Source organism: Urocitellus parryii, chromosome 12 (assembly GCF_045843805.1).
Source record: "Urocitellus parryii isolate mUroPar1 chromosome 12, mUroPar1.hap1, whole genome shotgun sequence".
NCBI classification, from domain to species: Eukaryota; Metazoa; Chordata; class Mammalia; order Rodentia; family Sciuridae; genus Urocitellus; species Urocitellus parryii.
This window is the reverse complement of record NC_135542.1, coordinates 37,821,506-37,833,445: the sequence shown is the minus strand read 5'-3', so window position 1 is coordinate 37,833,445 and position 11,940 is coordinate 37,821,506.

The window sequence follows — 11,940 nt, the reverse complement described above, 5'->3', positions numbered from 1 at the left end:
TTGCTACCCTCTCAATGCACCACCCAGGGTGCAGGTGGGATCAGGTGACCAGGCCAAAGGAGCTGCAAGGAGCAGGGGGCGCCCGAGGCAGAGAGGAGCCCTGGGGTCAGACCCTGCCTCCAAGCAGGCTTGAGCTGAGCATTGGAGGGGAAAGGAAAAGAAAGGCTGAGGGGGTGTTCGTGGGGGAGGCCTTGGGGAGAAGAGACGTGGACAAGAATGGGGGATCCGGAGGCCTGGAGCGTGAAGGGAATGACCCCAACAGTCCTCAGGTGACCAAGAGGAGGCCTTGCTGGGACTTAAGGAGGAGAAGGTGCCATTCCCAGTGCGGTCTGGGGCCATCCTCCCACCACGCATGCGCATGCGGCCAGCAGGGGCAAAGCTGAGGCTGGGAGACAGTCTGGGGGCTCCTGCAGTGACTTCCACCAGGAAAAACGGGGCTGCCCTAGTTTTCTAAGCTGAAATGAAGTGGCTTAAAACAACACACATCTGTCATCTCGCTGCTCCTGGGGTGGGGGGTCTGGACCCGCCTAGCTGGGTCTCCTGCTAGGGCGGAGCTGTCGGTGGGCTGCGCTCTCACCCTGGCCCTTGGGAAGGAACTTGTCCTCTCCTGGCGGCCGTGGGCTGGAGCCTCCCTTGGGTCCTGGAGCTGGCCTGCAGCCTCCACGTGGCCCTGTCTGTGGGCAGCGCGACAGGGAAGCACTCTTCAGGGCCCTAGGAGAACCGAAGCCGATTGGGGGAGTGACATCACATTTAGCATGCCCCATTGGCTGGAGGCGAGTCACAGGTCCCACCCACCCTCACAGGGGAGGAGCTTGTCAGGGCCTCAGACCACCTCCGCACTCTGCCTGACCCAGGGGCCTGCACCTCTGGATCTGTGTACGTCCTGCAGATTCCATGGATGCCTGAGAAGAAGGTCTTATACACAAGCCCACGCACCAGGGGAGCGCTGGTGGGCCCAGGCTTGGAGCTGGGGGATTAGGAGGCCGCAGGGAAGCTGCGCCAGGCTCTTCCCCAGGTATCTGTCTGTGTCCAGAAAGGCTCACCAGAGGCCCAGGACTGGCCCCACTGGGCCCTCCTCCCACCAGGTGGCCCAAGCCAGACAGACATAATTCTTCCCTCCTGGCTCAGTGAGTGGTTGAGGGTGGACCTGGCCAGAAGCCAGACTCTGGGACTTCTGTCCCCCACTCCCACCCCCAGTGGTACTGGGGATTATTGAACTCAGGGGCACTCTACCAGTGAGGAATACCCCTGGTCCTTTCTAATTTTTATTTTAAAATATGGTCTCACTAAATTGCTGAGGCTGGCCTTGAATTTGCTCTCATCCTCCTACCTCAGCCTCCAGAGTCAGTGGGATCCCAGGTGGGCACCACCACGCCCAGTTTCCTCCAAGGACTTCTGCTGGGGCTGGCAGGACTGATGAGCTGGAGGGACTCCCTGCCTGCCAGGACCACAGGTCTGGCCACCGGGAGAGTCTGTCAGCAGCAGGAGAGACCCGTGGCATAACAGAGGGCGAAGCAGAGATGGGTGGCCCAATGGCTCCTTCAAGCCCCTGGTCGCAGCCAGGCCCTCAGCCATGGGCTCCCCAACAGCACGAGCAGACCCCTTCTCTCATTTTCAAACTTTTTTTTTTTTTTTCTTTAGATGACTTGGGCCTTCTGACCCTCACCACTGTCAAAGTGTCCGGGTGAAAGTGCTTTCATTTCCCAGTGTCCATCCCTGAGGCCTGGCCAGGGCAGAGGAGCTGGACTCCAACCTGTCTCTGTTGTCACTTCCCCAAGGGCTACAGCTGGCAAGTGACAAAGAGGGTGGCCCCCCACCCCAGCACAAGGTGGGGACACTCATTAAGAAAGTGGAGGCTGTTCCCATGCTCTTCAGCCACTGTGTTTTACAAACACCTTTAATAAGTAAGATATGCTCTACGGCTGGGCATTGTGGAACATGCCTGTAATCCCAGTGACTTGGGAGGCTGAGGCAGGAGGATCACAAGTTTGAGGCCAGCCTCAGCAACTTAATGAGGCTCTCAGCAACTTAGGGAAACCCTGTCTCAAAATAAAAACTTTGTTTGTTTGTTTGTTTTTGTTTTGGGTTTTTTGTTTGTTTGTTTGTTTTGGTACCAGAGATTGAACCCAAGGCACTTAACCCCTGAGCCACATCCCCAGCCATTTCACACAGATGGTGTGGGCACTGTTCCCTCCCGGCCCAGGACGTGGGCATCCTGTTCCATACAGGACTCTGGTCAATATTCCCTCAGGAAGCCCAGGGCTGAGCTGATGGAGGGGCTCCTGGAACCCCCTCTTCCCTTGCTCTGGCCTTAGGACGATGCCCTGGCTGCCCTGCACCTGGAGCCTGGCCACCACCTCCCAGCCTTCTCATGGGTGCGAGGTAGACTGCGTCCATTCTGCAGCCGAGGAGCCCGTCTCCACCACTTTATAGGAAGAAAAGAGAAGAGGCTCTGGGGATCTGGGGCTTGGAGCAGGATTCAGTTCTTTCCACCCAGAACAGCTCTGTGACCGTCAGAAGCCAAGCTTGTGACCACCACCTTACCTGCTGGAGCTTACGAACCGTCTGTGACCGCTGACCTCCTTCTATGTAGGGCTGGCTGTGCTGGAGGGAGAGCCGGCAGGGCACTGGACCTGCTCCCCATCTCCCCATGGGGATGGCCATATTCCTTCCCATTTCCATGTTTCTGCCTGTCTGCGGCTGGCTTGAAGTCATCCGTGACGGGAATGTTTACACCAAGAAATGGGCAGATGCTGCAGCTGGCTGCCCCCTCAACCCGCCCCTGGCAGAGAGCTGCTGGGGAAACACCAGCTGGAGGAGACCGAGAGAAAGGGGCCGGGATGCTGGAGCGGGGTTCCGTTACCTGTTACTGAGGAATAAGCCGCCTCGACACTCACGATCACGATTTCTCCTGGTTCTGGGGGCTCCCTAGGGTGGGCTGCTGCATGACTGGTCGGGACCACTCTCGCAGCTGTGCACACGGCCCAGAGGAGGGTCTGACTTCCTCGCAGATGGCCTCCGGGTTCCAAGAGAGCGGGAAGCTTCCGGGCCTCTGAAGACACTGGTGCAGCCGCATTTCTGCCATGTTCCCCTGGTGCAGCAAGTCCCAAGACCTGTCCAGATTCAGCTGGGAGGGGATACAGACTGTGAGTGGTGAGGGGTCCCCTGGGGGCCACGGACACAGCAGTCACGGGAGATGAGGAAGGCAGACTCGGCCCCAGCGGGATTCCATGTGTGTGGGAACGAACCCATGAGGAAGACAGGGGACATTTAGGACAATTGCTCAAGAGACCCCTCCTCCTCACGTCTCCTGCCAGCGGGAGATGACACTTGATCCTGGGTATGGGGGCACCTCACCCCTCGGTCGATGTGGTGTGCCAGGGTCACAGGGAGGTTTTACAGTCTGGGGCATCTCTGCCAGGAGTTCACAGGACTGGCAAGAGGCTGGGTGTCTTTTTGGTGAACAGTCTGGGCAAGAGGCTCGAGTGGACATTTGTCATGTCCTGCTGCCCAGGAACACCCCTGTCTTCTGTGCAGTTGATGGTAGCTGGACAGTCAGCTTCCTGACCCAGAGGTGGCATGCGGGGGTGGGGGGGAGCGGGCCCTTGTGCAGTACTGGCATGGGCATTGCTTTTGGACATGAGCCCCGTTTCCCAGGCTTGCTACAATTTTGTGACCCCCAATCGCTTATTAATAAACTCCTTGTTTGGTGTCATCAGCGAGAAAACAAAAAGAAACAAACAAAAAAGACCCTTGCTCAAGGCCCCACAGCTCTGGGAGGCTGCCGGTGGTCTGCGAGGCCCAGGAAGGGGCTTCCTGTTCTAGGCGCCCCTCGCCAAGGCTGCTGTGGTCAGGGACGCTGGGTCTCTGAAGGGCGTGACTATCAGCTGGAGGGAAGGGCTCCTGATACCTGAGAAGAGGAAACTCTGGCTGAAGACAGGGAGAGCGAGGCCTGCTGGCCAGCGTCACTCCTGGCCTGTCCTCCTCTTGTTCGTCTGGTCCCAGCTCTGGTCTGCCCCCATATGGGGGTGAGGGACTCCGGTGAGGCCGACTTGGCCCAGACGTCAGCCTGGGGTGGAGGTTTCTGGCAGTGTGGGGCCCTCGAGAAGCCTGAGGCAGAAGCAGCCTGGCTCAGTCATCCACACCCTGGGGCCCCGACCCCAACCATCAGGCCTCGGCTGACCTGGGCGCACTGTGCTCTGTGAAGGCCGCTCGTCTCACCTGGGTCCATTTCTCTATCTCCAAACGAGGACGACAAACTTACAGGTCTCCGAGAGCCACCCCATCTCCATGGCAGTGCCCTAGAGAGAGCCCAGAGACCCCATGCCCACCCACACGTGGCCGAGTCCTGGTTTCTGGAGTGTCTCAGGGCTTTGTCCCTGACCTTGAATAATCCTTCTCCTTTGAAAAAGTGTGGTCACAAATGATGCAAGGGGCGTCCTTGGCTCCTGCCCTGCTGGCTCTGGAAGGGGTGGGCGGACGGGGCCTGATTTGTGGGGGAGAAGGCACGTAAACACTCATTACAACCCCAGAGTGAGTGTCCAGGGAGTTTGAACCTTCTACCACAGCCATTTGGCCACTTGCATCAGGAACACGTTTGTGTCTCTGGAGCCAACACCCCGATCCTGGGACGCCCGCGACTGGAAAGGGGGAGGACAAGGTGCTTCCAGCAGATGGAATGACCTAAGTCCCCAGCCACAGAGAACCTGTCGGTTAGACCATGTCACAGAGACTTACTGAAATACTTCACAGCCACCCAAGATCCACGTTACGAAGGATCTCAGAAAACGCTTTTTGAAATAACATTAGCCAAAAAACGCAGAGTTGAGGGGACATGTTTTGAATTCCATCTAGGAAAACAGAGAAAGAGAATTCACAGAGAAGAAACTCACCAACAGGATCACCTGTGGGTGTTCTATGGTTTTATGGGTGAAAAGCATCCTCTTCCCACCAATCTTTTAAGCCCAGCACAACAGGACTCTCCTCCGCGAAGGCTTCCACAATCCCCGGCAGAAGGACTCGCACTTCTCACACCTGCTGTGCCCCTCTCCTGGCCTCTGCCATCTGAGCTGGGTCGTGTCCGTCTTCCTGCAGAATGGCCCTCTCAGGGCAGTGGCTGTGTAGCACCTGGCCCCGGGCCTGTCCACACTGTGAAGCCCACAGCGCTCCATGGGCTGAGGCTGCCTCCACCTGGGCTTTCTTCCGGGCTTCCAGTGACCCCTTTCAAATGGCGGCTCTGCATTTCTTCATGGTAACTGGGCACATCGATGGGGAAATACCCAATGACAGAAGGCACTCTCTCTTTGCCCCGGAAATTCAGCGGGGCTCCTTATTGGCTAATTTTCTCCTGGTTACGATTCAAGTGATTCAGCTTTATCATGTCTAATAATGTTTCTCTGGAGGTTGGACAGTACAACAGAACATTGTTGGGAGTCTGGATTTTGCTGTCTTCCTTTAAAGTCCACTGAGTTTTGCTTGGGCCTGCAGCTAAGCTGTTGCCACATTCGTCTTGTCCTGTTGGGTCTTGTTTTGGACACGGTCCAGGGCGGCCCTTACTCTGAGGCTGTGGAGTTCTACACCTAGTGCGGGCCGTCCCGAGGACGGAGGTCAGAGTGGTGATCACAGAGGAACCCACAGTTGAAGGGCACTGGGGATCTGGGGGTTGCTGATAGGAATTCTACTCCTGTCCTCTCTGTTCTGGGGATGGGCCCCAGGGCCTGGCACATGCTAGGCAAGCACTCTACGGCGAGCTGCCTCCCCAGTGAGGGTGGCTTTCCTGAGGGCCCCGCTGAGGCCGGACTCCACGCCTGGACGGCCTCGGGAGCCTGTGATCAGCTCGCAGCCCCCCAGAGCTCTTCCCTGACGGCTGCAGTCTCTCACGGCACACATCGCAGCGACCTCCGTGCCCCTGGGCTTCGGTCTGTTTTCTCTGCACCTCGAGACGCTGCTCTCTGGCCTCTACTCCCTGTGCTGTGGTTCAGAGACTGGAGACGGCCTCCAGGGAGAAAGCTGGAGCGGAGCTGAGGCTTCCCTCAGCGTCTTTCTCTAAGGTCACAGCCGCGACGTGATCCTGAAAACCACCCGCTTCCGTTGTTTAGCTGCGGGAAGGTTGAGTCTGGTAAGTGTCACCCTCTACGGCAGAATCCAGGGCCCTGGCAGAATGTTCAGTGGGGGCTTCGCCCCGCCAGCCCACAGCAGCTGATGCTCCGCTGCAGGCCACCCCCAGAAACCCTCTGCTCAGAAGCCGTCAGGTCCCTGCTCAGCCCTGGTTTCTGGAACGGGACAGCTCCCAGCTCTTACCCTCAACCTTATTCTCCCAGAAGCCTTCCTGCCCTTAGGCTGGGCTTGAGCACTGGTGCTCCTGCCTCTCCCTGGGCACCCTCGTAGGCCACCTGGGCAACTCCACGTAGGCTGCGGGGCTCATGGGGCAGCCCCACCCTGCCTGCTGCATGCTGCCCCTTCGCTTCAGGCCTGGGACGCTTTCATGAACACGAGTCAAGAATGAAGTAGCACACGTACACACACCTGTGCCTGTGCATGCACGCACACACACACACACACACACACACACACACACACGCCCCACACGGTTCACTAGGCTGCAGATGGTGCCGAAGTGCTCGGCAGAGCCTCCCAGCCCTGGTGTTCTTGGGCCAATAGCCCAGAATCCCTGTCTCAGACACAGCCCTGAGGGGAGGCCACCAAATCTCAGATCCCCTCACTCTCCCGCCCTGAGCTCTGGCCCTGAGTCCTGCCGGCTGCTGGGGAGGCCAGGTGAGCCTGCTCACGGGACGGCTGTGGACACAGCCTTACCTCCAGAGCAAAGGCCCTGGCCCTGAGGCCAGCACAGAGAGGCTGTGTGTTTGCAGCCTGGTCTTCCTGGAAATCAGAGGCTCCTTCCAGGAAGCACTGTGGCTCTGAGCCTGCTGCCCTGGTGGAAGCCATGTCCTGTGATGGGAGCGGGTGGTGCCAGGACAGGTCAAAGGTCCCAGTTTGGGGTGGCCTGAAGTCGCGCTGCCTTCCCTCTCACCAGAAGGTTTACTTTGTAAAGCTGCCCCCCCATCGGCACCAATTGGACCCATTCCTTACCTCACTGGCTCTTGGAGAGCCCCTCTCCCTGCCCCGCCCTCTGGATTTCTGTCCCCCTTTGCTGTCTCTTACCCATTTTCTAGTCATAGCCAGAGCTGGCCCAGAGCTGGCCTAGAGCCACCCGCCTTCCCAACAACCCGTTCCAGACACGTCTGGCTCCCAGGGAGGAGCGCAGACAGATGGCAGGCTGCACCCCGGCTTCCTCCGGGCGATCCTGCAGGTGTTTCAGGAAGTGGACCTGTGCAGAGGGGTGGCCAGGCGCCCTGCTCCTGTGGAGGAGGCCCTGGAGGGGGAGGAGGAGTGGCTCTGTCACAGCCTCTCTCTCTGGCTCTCCAGGGGTCCTGGTCCCAGCACAGCCTGTCCCTCCCACCCGGAGTCACCCTCTGCACCTGGACTCCTCCCTTCTGGCTCCTTCCACTCCAGATATTTCTATTGCCCAACTCCACCACCTCTCAGAGAGTCCTGGGGCAGCGCAGGGACTTGTGTCCTTTATGGCCACCTCCGCCCTCCCCTTCCTGGCTCCAGGAAGCTCTGACTGTGCAGCAGGGAGGCAGGCTGTTTTCCATGACCCAGGCCTGTTGTGGGGGGGACTCCTCTCTTTCAGGATTGTGTGACGGAGGCCAGGCAGATGGGCGTTTGCTTCTGCCCTGAGTGATTCCCCAGGAGCGGCCACAGGGAGGGGGAGTCCCACATCCACCAGCAGGTAGGGGGCAGTCCTGGGCAGTTCCTGTCCCCTGTTCCTGACTTGTGACCTTGGCTGTACTTCTGCCCGTTTCTCAGGGTTCCTAAAAATTTTTAGAGCTGCTTTCTGCCTAGGTTAGCCAGAGTTTTCTGTTGCTTGCAACCAAGAACCTTGACCCACATAAGTGGAGGGATAAATCAGCTGCACCCCCAGCACCCAGTGCAATGCACAGAGCAGGGTGAAGGCCAGGGAGATCGGCCCAGTCCCTTCCTCTTTTCCCTTGGAATGCATTCCTCTGGCTCCAGGCTGCTCCACCCACCTGATGGCAAATTCCCTTGTGATAAGAACAACTAAAAATGCCCCAAGATGTAGGCATAGCAGAGAAGGGTCCGTTCTTTCAGGGAGACGCTCTAGCACAGTCAGCAAAGTTAGCGCCAAGCCTCTGGCACGCCAGTCAGGCTCACCCAGCTCTAGCTTTTGCATGCACCATGCACATGTGGGCACATACATGTGACCCTATGCACAGATACACGTGTGCAAGGTCACTCATACACCTGCCACTGCTGCTCCTCAAACACACAGGTCTTGGTGGCCACAGGTGCCTCTGTCCTGCACAGTGCAAGCCTCTCACAGCACCGATGGCCGGGGCGCTGCCAGGCTGTCCGAGATCGAGCACCCCAGTCATAGGGCCACCTTCAGTTGGATCACACCAGTGTCATGTTGTGCCTTTTGCAGCTCAGAGGTGTTTCTCAAGGACCTGGGAGCTATTCTCAAGAACGTAACTGTCCATAGAATAAGACCTCGGTCTCCAGACGTGGGAGGACAGAATCTGATAATTCTGTGAAGCAGGGAGGCAGGCTGCCAACCAACCAACACAGCTGGCCTGGTCTCCTAGGCACGGGACAACTCCGAGTACTTCCTACTTCTCCGACCCTGAGTCCCTGTACGCCCTTGCTTGCTTTTACTTAGGTGGCTTTAAAAAGGGCTAATTCTGGAGGCCACACACCTGGGCTGGGAACTGTGCGTCTCCACACACCTGGGATGTGTTAAGGTGGAAATGGTTGCCTGGGTTGTTTTCCAGGGACCTGACGTCCATTTTTGTCAAAACCACCAACTCTTCACTTGGGCTTGTGTGGGTGTTTGAGGGGTGATGTTTTGATGCCAGGAGGCCAAAATCTCCACCTCGAGATCATGCTAACCTGACATTTCCTGAGCACAGGTCCCGTAAGGAGTTGGATTACACACAGAGACCACTGGTGACTTCGCCTGCAGCACCTTCCCCCCCCCCCCGCCCCAGTCAGACCACCCACTTCTTTATCTGATACGTATCCCCAAACCCCATCCTGGGGGAAGTAGATTGGGACTTGGGTCTCTGCTCTATGGTTGGCCTCCTTCTTGCTTCGGTGATTGGCACGTTGTGCAGCAGGAGGAGTGGGCCTGGCGGGTAACCTCACCAGCTGGGTCTCTTGCTGATTTTCCTCTTTACTAGCAACATTCATTCTGGTCAACTGTAAGGTGCTGCCTGCCAGGTGTCCCCACTGTGAAGTTGATTTTTTTTTTCTTAATATTTTTTCGCTGTAGATGGACACAATATCTTTATTTATTTATTTTTTATGTGGTGCTGAGAATTGAACCCAGTGCTTCACACATGCTAGGTAAGTGCTCCACCCCCGAGCCACAGCCCAGCCCTGCAGTTGCTCTTTTTCACTTTGTGATTTGTAAGTGTTTAGAAGGGAGTACTTTGAAATTACTAAAATTCCTCATCAAAATTTCATGTATTAATGTGTGTCAGTATGGAGCAGTGGTCGTCTGTTTTGTTCAGTGAGTGATACGTGACAATCATTTATTTGTTTTGAGGCTCCAATTGTCCTAGCCTTAGCCTATCATTTGAATGCTTGTGTCCCCACAAAATCCATGTGCTGAAATCTTAACCTTCAGGGGATGCTGTTAGGAGGCGAGGCTTTTGGGGGTGATTGGGTCATGAAGGTGGAGCTCTCATGAGTGGGATCCAGGGCCTGCAAGAGGAGGCCAGAGAGCTGGCCTTTCCATCCCGTCAGCACACAGCAAGAAGCTGCAGTCCACAATCCAAAAGGGGCCCTTCACCAGGCCTGAGGGCGTCAGCTCCTGAGGAGGTAGGAATCAGCTTCCCTTGTTACAGACCATTTTGTTTTGTCTGTTCCTTTACTCTGTTGCGGTGCAGGGGGTTGGACCAGGGCCTCATGTATGCTAGGTGACAGCTCTGCGCTCAGCCACACCCCAGCACTCGGTCAGAGCCCCTTCAAGCCCGATCTTAGTCCCCTGACAGGCTCCCATTGCTCCTTGAGCCTGTCTTTGCTTCCTGGCTTCAAAACATGCTCCTGACCCCTGAGTACTGTCCCGGGCCTGACCTGGAATCGGCCAAGTGAGCCCGGGAATCCAACAGTATTGCTAGAAGTGTCCTCGACAGTGCGCTACCCTGCCCTGAGCCCCCGTGGGCCATGCCATGTCTGCCCCCACACGGCACCCCATCTCAGCTGCTGCTCAGAGTGCTGCTCCCCCAAAACTGCTTCACGTGTTCAGACTCTGGCAGCTGGTGCCGGGCTCCTGCCACACACTCGGCACCCCTCCCCCACACTCAGCTTCCATGCCACGTGGTGTTCCCCCAGGACATACACCCTTCACCCTGTTGGATCTGACACCCTGCCAGCTTGTCCTGCCTCACTTCTCAGGCTCTGACACCAGTACCAGTCTGTCCCCTGTCCCCTGCATGGTCCCCCTCCCCCTCCTTTTGGTTGGCCGCCCAAGCTCCTGGGTGGGAGGCCTCCCAGATGCCCTCCCTCCTCTGCTGTGCTCCAACACCCCACTCTAGGCTGCTGTGACCCCAACCAAGATGGAGAGGGAAGGAGAGCTCATGCAGGAGCCGGACAAGGTGAGCCCACGCCAGCCAAAGGCCGTGGAACCTCGGGGCAATGCCTCACCTAAAAGTTTTGGATGGGATTTTGGGGGAGGGAAAGAAATGGCGTCATTCTTAGTCAAAGCTGGAGGCTGATGCGCGAAGCTCTACCAGCAGGCTGGGTGGCCGGCTAGGCGCTCTGGTGGGCGCAGACATCTTCTACCTAGCACTGGCTTTCAAACCTCAGAAACCAGAGCTCAGGAGCGGGACAGAACTGGCCTGCCACCCAGCTGGAAGGCACCATCCAGGCAGCCCAGCCCCCTAGACTCCGGGTGACTCCCACCCTCCTAGCAAGGCACTTAATTCCCCTGAGCTCTGGGGTCTCACCCAATGCCACGCCCCTGTCCCATCATGCCATCGCATGCCATCACCATGCCCCTATTCCATCATGCCATCACATGCCATTGCCACGCCCCTGTCCCATCATGCCATTGCATGCCATCGCCACGCCCCTGTCCCATCATGCCATCGCACACTGCCCTTGCGCAGCAGGGGAGTCTCTGCAGACTTCCATTTGGATGGAGTGGTTTCCACCCATGACTGTTCTTCCTTCTGCTTCCTGTCACCACCAGGGCCTGCGGGGTGATGGAGGCAGGGTTGGGGACAGTAGTCATGGGAACCGAGGAGGACAGCAGAGCTAGAGTCTCAGGCTGGAGTCCAAAGACAACCTGGCCCTGTACAGGGGCAGGCCCTGTACAGGGGCAGCCCCTGACCTTCTGAGTAATGCTGTTTGTGGTTCTTTTCTCACGCCAAGGGTGCTTAGTGGTGGAGAGCCCGGACTGCCAGGGTAGGGACTGGGGCTGTGGACTTCTGAGGTCCTATTGAGGGTGGTCTTCCTGTTGAGGGCCTGGCTCTGGCCTGGGTCAACCCTGCCTGTCTCTGGCTCACACTCTGGTCCTGCAGCTGGGCCTTGCTTAGAGCGGAGCCCCCAGCCCCTGCTGCCCAGAGCAAGGAGAGGGAATGGGGCAGGAGGTCTCTGTGCCAGCGACATGTGACTCCTGTAAACTTCAGAGGCCTGGAATCATCTGGAAGCCAGAGCTGGAAGTCGGGGAAAGGTCACAGTGTCTGCCAGCTGTGGGGCTGGGCGCCAAGGCCAGCAAGAACAAAGCAGTGGCTGGCCAGCTGGGCCAGACACCACCCAGGAAGGCTGCACATACCTACAGCCAGGCCTGGCCAGCCCCATCTCCCGGCACTCAGGTCCACCACAGCGCTCCCTGCTTCTGCCTGACTGGGACTT